General features: G+C 40.6%; 1 long non-coding RNA gene across 1 annotated transcript; it reads right to left on the bottom strand.

The window, feature by feature from the left end:
- Nucleotides 1-247: 247 nt before the first annotated feature.
- Nucleotides 248-12,483, bottom strand: LOC118703551. The gene is made up of 3 exons (XR_004983072.2): nucleotides 12,318-12,483; nucleotides 1,457-1,460; nucleotides 248-260 (listed from the first exon to the last, which is right to left on the bottom strand). It is a non-coding gene; the product is annotated as an uncharacterized LOC118703551 (long non-coding RNA).
- Nucleotides 12,484-13,698: the final 1,215 nt, after the last annotated feature.

The following is a 13,698-nucleotide window of genomic DNA, read 5'->3' as shown; positions in this document are numbered from 1 at the left end:
GCATTCTCCCACGTGGCCCATAGTATACAATGGACTGCAGCTAGCCTGGTGCTGAACTGGACCCAGCTCCAACATGGAAATGAAACTCTGGACACTGACTCTGATTTTAGCCCTACTGAAACCCCAGCTACATTTCTTCAATGACTGAACTAAGGTGTTGTAGTCTAGCCCCATCTTACAAAGGACGCCTCTGGAAGTCGAATTATGGAGTCATTTATAAAAGGTCGGTGGCATACAAGGGACTAACTAAAGCTCCAAATCTCGCAGCCCCAAACAGCTTGCCACATCTGCCTTATACTGGCAGAATATCACAAAGGTATCGATTATATCTTTGGCTCTGGAATGAGGAACCTGCTTGGTGCAAAGCTTTTACAGTAGCAAAATTGAGCAAATTAGTTACCTAAAGTATCTAAGAATCACTGAATCAACAGAAACACATTATCTGGGACCACCTGGGCAATTTAGAATAATTGTGCTGTTCAGATTCTGGGATCACCGAGTCAACAGGAATGTACTATCTGTAGCTACTGAGGCAATTTAGGATAATTTGTGCTCTTCTGATTCCGGGACCACTAAGTCAACCGAAACTCAGTTATCTGTAGCTACTGAGACAATTTAGGAGAATTGAACTGTCCTGGGTCCCAAGAATGTGCTTCGATGACCAGTGAGATCACAATCAATGGGACATTCAAACTATTGTATCATCAGTGAGTATTGGGATAGCATACATAAGTTCAGAAAATCAAAATAACTTTCCATTGTTTTATCAAACAAATAAGTACAGAACCCAAGCAGAAGTTTCTATTACCGTACTTCAAAGGGAAATGGGACTTTGGAAACTCAGGGGTGTAATTCCACAGAAATAAAGCTTTCTACCATATTGCAAGACTCATACCTGTGTGAGTCTCCTTTTTTCAGTATATTGTGAAAACCCCACTCCCACTAGCAACGGGAAAAGATGAGGCACATCTTTCTCAGTTAACAGGAACATATTAGGAACCACCCAGAGATTTGGCTCTCGAGGAAACCAAGTTTTCTTTCTTATGAATCCCAAGATGCCTGTAGGACAGCAGAAGAAAACCTGCTAGTGCGGAGAGCTAAAGGACCAGTAGAAATGGTAACGATTTCTTTTCCCAAGGGAAGAAAACTCCTCGCAAAAGATCCTCCTACAGAACAGAGTAGAGTGGTATGGGATTCAGGCTGTTCACACCCTCCTTTTCCTTCAGGTATTTTGTATTTCTACTGATGTGTTATATAAAACAGGGTCAATTGACCTGCCTATAATGGCTTGCAGACGTTTGTAACTTTGTTTTACTAATCAGTGTGTGCAGTCAGCTGAGGATTAGGAAAAGCTTCTAGCTTTATTAGCATTCAAGTTGAGCTTCCTCAACCGCTAGGGAACACGGCAAATCAATGCTCACAAAGATGCCTAATCTTCACCCTCACCTCTACCTACACCTCTACTAGTCCACAACACCCTCTGTAGTTACCAGCTGACTGTGAAATGGAAACAGGTACTCTGGAAGTATGTTTCTCCGCGCGCGCGCGCGCGCGCGCGCGCGCACACACACACACACACACACACACACACACACACACACACACTTTTCTGCAATAATACCCACACTGGAAACCAATCCACAAGAACAACTGTATCATTAACAAAAGCCCTTTTGAGATAGGACGTGATGAAAATAGAATTTCTAAAGGAATCACTCTCTGAGAAATAAGCTGTGCTCAAAGCCCAGGTTCTTTGTTCCATGACTCAGATTCCAAAGCCTATATCCCCTCTGCTGGACCACAGTAGAGTCAAGCAGAGCACTGTTCACCTCAGCTGGAAAGTCATTATGTTTTCAAACTGGAAGCTATTGGGAGTCTTCTTGCTAAACACTGCAGCAACATGGTTTGAGGTGCAATATGGCCTCTGGACACTTGCTATTCTTTTTTATGTCTACACAGGAAACACAGAATAAAGAAAGAGATACATTAAGATTGCTGAAATGTTGATGAGATCTGGCAGGTGGCTGGGAACCCTGATGAGAGCTTCAGACGCAGAGATTTCCTCATCAAAGATCTGGTTCTGGCAACTGTCTTCCAACTCCACCTTCGCTTATGTGGCCCTCTCGCCTTTTCATTGTAAAATATTAACTTTGATTGCTTTGATTGCTTTGCATTTTTATTTGTTATAATCAAATATTTGCATGACAAGTACCAAAAACAACAACAATAAAACAAGTTCTTAGCTCATTTAAAATGAAAATCCTAGGTTTGTATTATTTAAATTCCTCTTGTGGTCCAGCATGCTAAGTCAAAAATTTCAGTGTTTCAAAATGATTTCAACTTGTGTGCATAAACAGAAGTTTATCATATTTTATTCTCTCTGGACTTTCTGCTGGCTTTTTTTTTTTTTCCACCAAGGTTGAATTACATTCATCTAAAGATGAGGAAATTTTAAAACCTAGCCCATCTGTAAATTAGGAATTGCCTGTTAATGAAAGCCATATGTAATCTCCAATCCTGCTTTTAATCAGTCATTTCAACTTCTTCACTAAGTAAACCTTTACGCTACACTGCTCATGGAGAATCCTGAAGTATCATTAGCATAATTGTACAGCCCTGGGGATTAAGAGTAGGACAAATCTGGCTGAAGTCCAGCTCTGCCACTAACTAGCAATGTGACCTTGGGCCACATTGCTTCATTAATATGAACTTCAGGTAGCTCTCTCATTTTGCTTTTATGATGATTAAATAAGCTAAGGCATGAAGAAAGCAGAGGGAAATGAGACATATGTAAAACTTTAGACAATAAATAAATAAATAAATAAATAAGAATACATTGTTTAATGCCTGAAACATGATGAGCACTTGACAAATATTACCCAATGTTATCTTTTCCCTTAAAGATTTCAAAGAAATGGAATATACATCGTTTAAAAGGAACAAAAACTAGACTGGCACCAGATTTCTCATCAGAAAGATTGAGGCTAGCTTTCTGTTCTGAGACGATAGTTTTCACCTAAACTTCTAAATACAAATACATTTTAAATAACATATGTCAATATGCACCAGTTAAAAACCACCAGAAACACACCTCCAATAAAACAAGGTTGGGTTTATTTATTCTCTTTGCAGAGAGGAAGGCTTCAACCTTGGGGAGCATGGGGGTTTCTGTAAGAAAAGTCTTGTTATGAGATTTAGGTTTGTGTTGAGTGATTTTGGACAGTGCAGGGAAGCTGAGTTTGCTTTGGTTTGGGTGCTATCAGCAGATGAGAATAATTCTATTATTAGATATCTTAATAATTTTCATCCAGAGGTCAGGAGAAATGGAATAGGTAGTTCTAAAGCTTAATTGGTATGGTAGCAATAATCACTCATGTTAATCAGGAGGAGATGCTGAGCATTTTTATGATTTGCTCTGTGTTCTTGCTATAGTCTGTGCTCAGACATGATTTCAGAGTGATCCTATTTTTTTTTTATTTGTTACATCATGGTCAAAGAGTCACTTTGTCTGATGTTGGTGTTTTGTGAGTTTGTTTATGTTAATAGGAAGCATCGCTGTTAGTACCAGGCCTGCCACCAGCAGACAATACCTCTTCCTTTTCAGTGGAATGAAAAATAGGGACATTTTCAGACATGCAATGACTCAGACATTTACCTTACATACACTTTTTCCTAAGAACTTACTTAATAATGTGCTAAAACACAAACAACAGAGAAACAAGATAAAGGAAGATTTAAAATGCAAGAAATATTGGCACCAACCGAGGAAAGCTGGGCAACTGTTCCAGGAAGAAATCAGCCCGGATGAGAGAAAGGGTAAGAGAGACCTCCTAGAGAGAAAAGAAAGCAAAGGTGAGTCAGTACATAGCTGGCTGAAATACAGAATTGAAAATACAGTTTATAATACATTCAAATAATACAAGAAATAAAAAGGCAAAAATAAGAAATAAAGGGAAAATTAGATACCAAATAAAGCAAATGCAATTCAAGTATATTAACTGGTTCTACCCTGAATAGTTAAATAACGCAAATATATAGATATTAAGAACAATCTCTAGATCACGATTAGAAAACTTCAATGTGAATTAGAGAATGCGAACAATTTAAACCTTGACATGTAAAAAACAAAAGTTCAAATGACAGAGCCTGCAATGAGGAAAAGAGAGAAGAACTAAAGGAAATAGTAGGGCCAATAATATCACCACCCTGCCGAGGAGACTCTGAAACAATTCAATGGAATAAGAGATAACTGTGTTATTAAATTACTTCAAGTTACATGAAAATCAATATAAATCTAAAAACTAGTATAAGTCTGTTAGGAGAATGCAGGATGGTGGTATAATGAGGCAAATACTCATTTATTAGAACAAGAAGTCTAATGAGTCAATCAAGAAACGGCAACCTAAGCCTACTTATTGAAATGATTGAAGTAACAATCAGAACAACCAGAAGTTGCCAAAAGAGTTCAAAGCGATTACCTCTGTGCAGCAGGTTTAGCATTCAAAAGGAATGCAGCAGGGGATGGGTTTTCGTCTTTCTAGATCCTTTTTTCTGTGTGGTTGTTTTTTACATGCATAAATTTTATTAAAAGCTAATTAAAACACACACACACACACACACACACACACACACACACACACACACAAAAGCTCGGCTGGGGTGGAACAGTAGTTGAGCATCAGCCTATGAACTCTGAGGTCACCATTCGATTCCCAGTAGGAGCACACATCTGGGTTGCAGGTTTGAACTCTAGTGTGGGGTGTGCAGAAGGCAGTGGATCAATGACTCTTTCTCATCATTGACATTTCTATCTCTCTCTTCCTCTCTGAAATCAATAAAAATATATATTTTTTTAAAAAGCAAAATAAGTCATTAAAAAATGAGCATGGCTGTTGTTTAATAAATATTTACTGAATAAATTATTCACTGTATATTAAATATGAGGAAAATATAGTTTAGAATCAACATTTTATCAGTAAGATTTGGACTGTTTTTAATTTCTTCATAGTCCAAAAAAGAGACAACTTTTTAAAAATACAGTATGCAGTTCAGCATGCAGATCCTTCAGAATTCATTAGTTACTTTTTCATCATGGTAAGCTGTTCTAGTTTTACAACTTTTGAGTAACTAATACAATTGCCAGCAGGTATTAGTTACTCAGTCTTCTGCAATGAACTATGCTCCCTCTGTGTTCATCTGCCCTCCACCAACCTGAAGATCAAGGATTTTGCCTGGTCCCCCATGGCACCACATAGCTGAGTGCAGCTCGGTGCACAAAGACATGTGGAGAGACAACACCCTCCACTCACCTCTATCACCCAGGGCCTCAGGGACCTGCACTGAGAACCAGTGCCTAGACACCTGTGCCTTTCCTTTCCACTGATGCCCTGCCTCAATCCCCACTATTGATTCTTAGATCCCAGGGATTCACTCAAGCACAAGGCCACTCACTATACAGAATAATTCTGAAAGTCCAAATTGCAGATTACAAAAGAGTTTCCCCACAGATAGGAATGAGGTTTCTTGAGATATTTAGTCCAGTGGTGGTTGTTTTTGACCAACCAGTATGAATATTCCCTTCTTAGTAACATTCCTGTTAATGAGGAATCACTCCTTCCCCTTGGATTCAGTTTCATCCTATATAATAAAAGCCCAGCGACCGAACGGCAGAACAACGAGAACAACTGGTGGACCAGTCACTATGATGCACACTGACCACCAGGGGGCAGATACTTGATGCAGGAGCACCACTCAGCTGACCAGGATGAGCAGCTGCTTCCACTGTGAATCCTGGACCAAAGGGCAGGAACCCAGGTTGTAATAGTCACCTCCTCACCCCAGGCTCCTCCTTCTCACTCCCTGTTGCTCATCTGGATGCCCGCAGGCCATGCAGTGCTGTCACTGGGCTCACAGAACTGACCCCACAGGCTGGGAGGCAGGTTCGTGACAGTTGCAGGACTGAGGCCTACTCTGCCACTTACTCTGTCCCTGGGCCCAGCCCTGACTGGGTCCCCTGGAGAGGCGAGTGCTTCAGCTCTACAGAAGATGCCAGACCAGAGAGCAGCCACTCAGAGGGCAGGCCCATAGCTACTCAGTTGACTGGGATGAACGGTGCTCCCACAGTGGGCCGATCCCTGTAGTCCATGCTGCCCTACCAGTGCATGAATCTTGTGCACCATACCTCTAGTAAGACTATAAAAGAAGAGGCTGACCATCCCTACCCAAGCAATAGGTTCATGACCCAAGGTCAGTGAACAGGTAGCTCCTTCCATGAAATCCAAATCTCTACGGAAGTTACCAGGTCACCCATGGCCTTTCAAGAACTGGCTGCTTCTGCTCTGCTGATGTGGCTCGGTTGTTGAGTATGTATGTGTGTGTGTGTGTGTGTGTATATATATATATATATATATATATATATATATATATATATATATATATATTAAAAAAAAAAAAAAAAAAAAAAAAAAAAAGGCTGCTCCTGAAAGAGAGCATTGTTAGGACTACTGTTATCCAGCTCTCAGGGGTGCTTAAGATCTGCCTGTTTCTAAGATTGGTCTCTGCCCATCAATCCTGTAAAATTTGGTAGTCTCGAGTGAGTTAGTTTTTGCTACAGAGAACCAAAGAATCCTAACTGGGTTCACAATTTAAACTGGTATTTTTGTACTTCTGATATAGAGTTTAACCAAGTGGAAAATAATGACATTATTAAAGATGATGTTTAATATATGAACATTAAAAAAGGAGGAAAGGTGTGAATCCCCCCCCCCCCTTTCCCAATGTGACAGGGCAGACGACATCCATATGTGTGTTTTCACAAAGAACAGAACTGAAGCTGGAAGGAAGAGGAAAGGGGCTATTTGTTGTTCTTGGGTGTACCTAAGGTTTTGTGTGATTCTTCATGTGCTAGCCAGCATTCCAGAATAAAATTGGAATGCAGAGGGTAGCAATGACATTACTGTAGACAAGCAAGCAAATCCATTTGTTGCCCCTTTCCCCCAAAAAAACGATTTGAATCATTCACAAATTATGGTAAGTTAACCATCTCAAGTAATATCATTGATATAATTTACAAGCTGTCATATCACAACAGTGGGTTTTAACAGTGAGTTTAAGAACTGTGATCTTGCCAAAGCCGGTTTGGCTCAGTGGTAGAGTGTCGGCCTGCGGACTGAAAGGTCCAGGTTCGATTCTGGTCAAGGGCATGTACATTGGTTGCGGGCACATCCCGGGTAGGGGGTGTGCAAGAGGCAACTGGTCGATGTTTCTCTCTCATTGACGTTTCTAGCTCTCTATCTCTCTCCCTTCCTCTCTGTAAAAAATCAATAAAATATATATATATATTTTAAAAAGAAGAACTATGATCTTAAATAAGGTATATAAATATTTTTAAATTATCTCTTAAAATTAATTATTTCACAGGGAAAGGGAGGAAGAAATTAAGCTTTCTATAGATTTACCAAATCTACAATTGCTGCCCAGCTGGTTTAGCTCAGAGGTTAAGGTCAACTTATGCACCAGGAAGTCACAGTTCTATTCCCTGTCAGGGTACATAAAAGAGACAGCCAATCAATGATTATCTCTCATCACTGATGTTTCTATCTCTCTCTCCCTCTTCCTTCCTCTCTGAAATCAATTCTATATAATAAAGAGGTGATATGCAAATTGACTGCCACACCCTCACAACAACCAGGCTAGCAGTGCTGTTAGTGAGGGACAACCAAAGGACTGAACAAGCAGGCTGCATGGGATGATCAGACCAGTGAGAAGTCATGAGGGGTGATCAGGCCAGTATGGGGTAACCAGGACAGCAAGGGGGGGGGGGCAGTAAGAGGCAGCCAGGCTAGTGTGTGGGGCAGTTAGGGGAACCAGGCTATCAGGGGTGCAGTTGGGGGTGACCAAGCCAGCAGGGAAGGGGGCAGTTGGGGGTGACTAGGTCAGCAGAGGGGGCAGTAAGGGGTGACCAGGCCAACAGGGAGTTGGGGGGGACAGTTAGGAGCAACCAGGCCGGCATGCGGGGGGGAGTTGGAGGCAACCTGGCTGGCAGCAGGAGGCAGTTAGAGGTGACCAGGCTGGCAAGCAGAGGCAGTGAGGGGTGAACAGGCTAGTCGGGGGGAAGGGGAGGGTCAATTAGGGACAACCAGGCAGGAAGGCAGGTGAGTGATTAGAAGCCAGCAGTCCAGGATTGTGAGATGGATGTCAAACTGTTGGTTTAGTCCTCATGCATGAATTTTATGAACCAGGCCTCTAGTATATACATATATATACTAGCAGCCCAGTGTACAAATTCATGCACATTGAAAGGAAATTAATTAGAAGGAATACTTTATATTGCTATTTGCCCTTTTTCTGTAATAGAAGTATCAACCAAATTCACAATTGGTAATGACAGATCAAAACACACACATGTGATTGGCACCAGTGAGAGCTTTATATGTATTGCACATGTGTGAGTCAACTTATAGATAAATAAACTTGCTTAATTAGACTTGCTTTCTGATGTAGCTAAACTTTTTCCATCCTACTGAAGCACCCCAACTTCTCTATCAGGTATTTGTCAACAACACAGCAGTAAATATTAACAAAAAGCAGATTATTATTGTCGATCACACAGGGAAAACAAAGGGTGAAATATTTAACTGCAGCAGTGTTTGACTATATTCTGCTCAGTGAGAAAACTTGAAGTCATTTTCAAGGTCCACCATTTCTCACTTCTTTTCAGTCGGGTCAAGTTTCTAAGTTTTCTAAATCTCCGTTTTCTGGCTAATGAAAAGAAAATAGGATTCCATCGAGTCTCCTATCTACCTACTCCAAGACTTCTGTGAAGATCAAATGAGATGAGACATTTGGTTAAAGTTAAGGTGACCAGATTTGAACATTGGTAAAGAGGGACACCATTGAAGGGGGCGGGGGTGGGAGGGTGATTAAAAATTTGGTCTATATGGAGCAACAAAAATTTTCATAGAAAGCAAAAATAGTATTGTAATATCTTTTTTAAATTTCAACATAAGTAAAATTTACAAATAAAATAAATTAAAACAATTATGTATAGTCGTGTCACTTTCAAGGCCAGCACTGGATTATACAATATAAATAATATGAGTACTGTCTGCTAAATTCAAGAAAATTTATGTATTTATGAAATAAATAAATAAATTACTTACTTAAATTATCTGAATAGCTGATTTGTAATGACATCACTTATTTAACTAGCTTACTAGCACGCAGTATGATGTGTATTGTCTGAGAGACAGTTACAAAATGTTTTTGTCATTGCCAATCCCCCAAAAATGTTCATTAAGTCCAAACAATGGTGGTCGAATTCTAACACTGATCAACAATGTGAACTTTGATAAGCAGTTCTCGATAATCAGTTCTCAGCAATTATTTGTTATTATTAAAGTTTAACATCATAAAATTAACAAAAATAATATAAAACTCAGATCCTGGCTAAATAGCCACATGGCCACTGAAAACCGTATATTCCCTTCCCATTCTCCTACTGTTCTCTAGCTTGTCGTGCATTCTTTCCAAAAATTGGGACTTGTTTTAAACGCCTTGGGACGCGGGTCAAATTGTTAAAAGTCGGGACTGTCTCGCCAAAAGTGGGACGTTTGGTCACCTTAGGGAAAGTGTGAAATGTTTGCATCCGGCTATAAAGCAAGTCATGTTCCTGGGCTGAAGAAACTGCAAGGCAGCTAGTCATCACTAGGGAGACTAAGCCAGGCATTGCTATATGATGTCATTACCCAACGCCCACAGTGACAGTTTCTGGGCTGGGTTGGGCTGTGGGCCACATTTTGGGCCATGGCAATGTCAGCTGTGATTTGCTGGGGCTCAGGGTGGTGGCAGGGCCTATATCCCACTTTGGGGAAGCTGAGTGTTGCTTTCTGGGCACCAGGACCATAGTGCAGTTTCTCTGTAAATGGCCAGTGTGCATCATGGCAGCTCCGGTGTTGAGTGTCTTCCCCCTGGGGGTCAGTGCACATCATACCAACAGATTGGACAGGTGGAGGGACACTTAGCGTATTAGCCTTTTACATATCCTATCTAATAAAAGAGTAATATGCAAATTAACCATCACTCTGCTATACCCAGCAGCCATGCCCACCAGCCACACCCAGCAGCCAATCAGAGTGAGTATGAAAATTAACCCCATCCAAGATGGCTGTGGCCACACAGAGCAGGAAGGAGGCTTGGGTTTTTCTGGCAATGGAGGAAGCTTGGCTTCCACACACCCTTGCTGGCCCAGGCCTCCACTCCAAGCTACAAAGTTTCTATTATAGAAGATACATAAATTTCAACGGAAATGACCGCCACCATGGAGCGAGCAGAAGGCTTGGCTCTGCTCCAGGCTACAAACTTTCAATTGTAGAAGATAAATAAATTCCAGATACCAGGGCCTCCGCTTGGGTCACTGGGGGGGGGGGGGGGGGGGGGGGGGCATGGCTGGCCTGCAAACCACAATAGGCCCCTCTCCCGGGTCACACCACACCTCAAGGGAACCTCCATCCTGACCTGGGACACCCTTCAGGGCAAACCACCTGGCCCTCACCCATGTGGACACAAGATGGCCAGCAAGGGAGAGTAGTTGAGAGGGACCAGACCTGCAAAGGAGGGCAGTTGTGGATGATCAGGCAAGCAGGGGAGGGCAGTTGGGAGGCACCAGGCCTGAAGAGGAGGGAAGTTAGGGGTGACCAGGCCAGCAGAGAAGAGAAGTTGAAGGCAAATAGGTTAGCAGGAGAGCAGTTAGTGGCAATCAGACTGGCATGGGAGTGGTTAGGGTGATCAGGTGGCAGGCAGAAGCGGTGAGAGGCAATCAGGAAGGCAGGCAGGCAAGCAGTTGGGAGCCAGCAGTCCTGGATTGTGAGAGGAATATCCAACTGCCCGTTTAGGCCCGATCCGGTGGGATCGAATATAATATATATATTCGAAAGAAGAAGTTTAGGAGGCAAGACCACAAAACCATGGTGACAAAATGAACAAGTAAAATAAGCAAACTGGTGGATGATGGAGGAAAGGCAATGACAGGGAAGATGTAGAACATAAAGAAAAGGGAAATTTTAAATATATTATACAGGGAGAGAGGACTGAAGATTGAAATTAGAAACTAATAAACAAATAGGCTACTAAAGATTCTAATAAGGAAATATGATGCAACTAGGGAAAAGGAGTACTGGCAACTTGGTTGGAGGTACTAGAAGATGAGGAAGATGTACCTCTTTCCAAACAACTGGTCTTTTTAAATTATGTTTCTTAAGTTTTGTATAATAAAAGAAGAGAAAAAAAAGTGAACCTTAAATTAGATGTTATAAAATTTGAGAGAACACATCATAAATTCAGAGGAACTATGTGACAATTCATCAAAAAGGCATAAGAAATTGTGTGTTCTGAGTAATACAGCCAACCAAAATAAATTCTTACTTCAAGTAAAATACAGACTTACTATAGAGTACAAAAATAAAACTTTTACTATAGTCTAAGTTTGAGAAATAGTTTCAAAATTTCAGAAATAAAGGTTTCTGATCAACTCACTATGTTTTTGAAACTATATGATGTATTCTGAATTTGGTGAACAGGTGAGTCTCAGAAAATGACACTTTAAAACTATTAAATTTATCTGAATTGGCTAGAAAATTGTCTGGCAGTCTATCAAATGAATGGCAACATGCAGAGATATTGTGGGTGCCTGATGAGGTTCCCCAGGAACCACTATTAATTCAATCTCACTGAATGTAGAAAGTGATGCCCTTTCTGAGGCAGTAACTGCACAGAAATTACATTTTCCAAGTCCCTAGGAGTACAGGCATCAATCTTTTTTATATTTAAGTCAAATGGGTTTTGAGTTTTTGTAACAACTTACCATCATTTGAGATTCAAGTAGGCAGGCCTCCTGCAAAATGTATCGATAGTTAAATTTAACAAGTAAAATTCCTCTGCTTGCTTTGTTTCTGTTTACAGATGAAATGTAGAAAGGAAAGAGAGAAGGAAAAGGAACCCTTCCAATGAAGTCCCAGAGAAGAAGCGAGTGGGAGACATGGAAGGAGAGGACAGATGGTTCCTCAAAAATGAGTCCACGCCAGCTTCTCAGTCTGTGGTGCATGTTATTGTGGATTTGAAAATTCACTTCCTCCGGTGAATTATGTAGCCAATTAAATGTGAGCATTTTTTTATACCTTATCATGTTTCTAATGCAATGGGATTTGACATACGTGAGGAATACAACATATAAATCCCAACTTTCATTGAGGAACTTACTTTTTCTTCTTTTTTCTTTTTTTTTCTTAAGATACCATTGAATAGAAGTTGTGGAAGTGGACATCTGTGCTGGGCCAGCTCAGCCAAGGGTTCGGCAAGCCTGAGGGAGGGCTGGCGAATGATGAAGAAAAGACAGACAAAGAGAATAAGCTGGGTCTAGGTGGATCTCCTGTGCCTGGCTGAGGCCACAGAGAAAGATCCAGATGGCAAGCTGAGCCTTTATTTTATAGTCAGAGGTAAACAAGGTAGTGGTCACCATGGTTACAATGTTCTTGTGAGTTTCACTTGTTTTGCTGCACCTCCCATATCCCATTAGCTACCTAGGAAGGACCTAGGGATTGTCATAAGGTCTAGCTTAATTATGCTAAAAGGGCTGTGCCCTCTAAGCTGGGTCTTGTGTCTTTGCCAACAGGTCAGTCGCAGGCTTAACCCTATAGCCACTCCCTACAGACAACCTTCCTGATCTGTCACTATTAAGTATGATGCTAGATGTACATTTTTTTACAGATGCTCTCAATCACATTGACAAAGCTCCTTTCTCTTCCTAAATTCCCTTTTGGTTTCTATTTTCAGAGTAACACATAGTACAAGACAGACACTCTATGTTCCTGTGGGAAAATGTTTGCACATTCTCTCTAGAAATCAAATTAGCTATGTGAATCAAATATTTTTATGCCATATTTTATGTTGATATGCTTATTTCTACTTATCAGACTTAAAGTAATATGATATATGGTTAAAGAGTTATTTAAAAAGATATTAATCAGAATGGTATTCATAATAGTGACATATTGAAACTAGCATAAGGTCAATGTTAAGAGAATGGTCAGGAAAAATATGTTCAAATATAGAAGAGAAAAATATGGAATCATTCCATTTCAATTTTTATATAGAAAAATCCTTATTTTAAAAAATTACAATAAATATCAGATCTGTCCAGGAACTTGGTTTCAGAGTAAAGAGGTGAAGGGACATGATGTTGGTACCAGAGATTGGAATGAAGACTCAAATTGGAATTACAAGACCAGAATTCTGGGTTCAGTGGGGAAGGGGCTAGAACAAAATATTGGGGGAAAGAGAGCCATCAGTTAGAAAAGATAAAACGGAGAGGAGATAGACCACAATACTTGTTTATTTTTTGCTTTAGCTTTGTTATAATCAATAATGCTTTTGTTTTTCTCCTATGTCCCCCCCACCCCCAACTCCCATACCTCATTTCTGGCAACCACCACTCTGTTCTCTGTGTCTATGAGCGTGGTTGGTATTTTATTTGTTTTGGGGTGTTTGTTTTGGATTTTTTTGGGGGGGAGGGTGGTTGCAACAAAAGCAAAAATAGGTAAGAACCTATACACACTAAGAAGCTTCTGACAGCAAAAGAACCCACCATCAGAATGAAAAGGCAGCCTAACGAATGAGGAAAATATTTGCAATCATAGATTTGAT

The sequence above is a fragment of the Pipistrellus kuhlii genome, unplaced genomic scaffold, assembly GCF_014108245.1.
Source record: "Pipistrellus kuhlii isolate mPipKuh1 unplaced genomic scaffold, mPipKuh1.p scaffold_m20_p_1, whole genome shotgun sequence".
Lineage (NCBI taxonomy): Eukaryota > Metazoa > Chordata > Mammalia > Chiroptera > Vespertilionidae > Pipistrellus > Pipistrellus kuhlii.
This window is presented reverse-complemented; position numbering and strand designations above follow the sequence as displayed.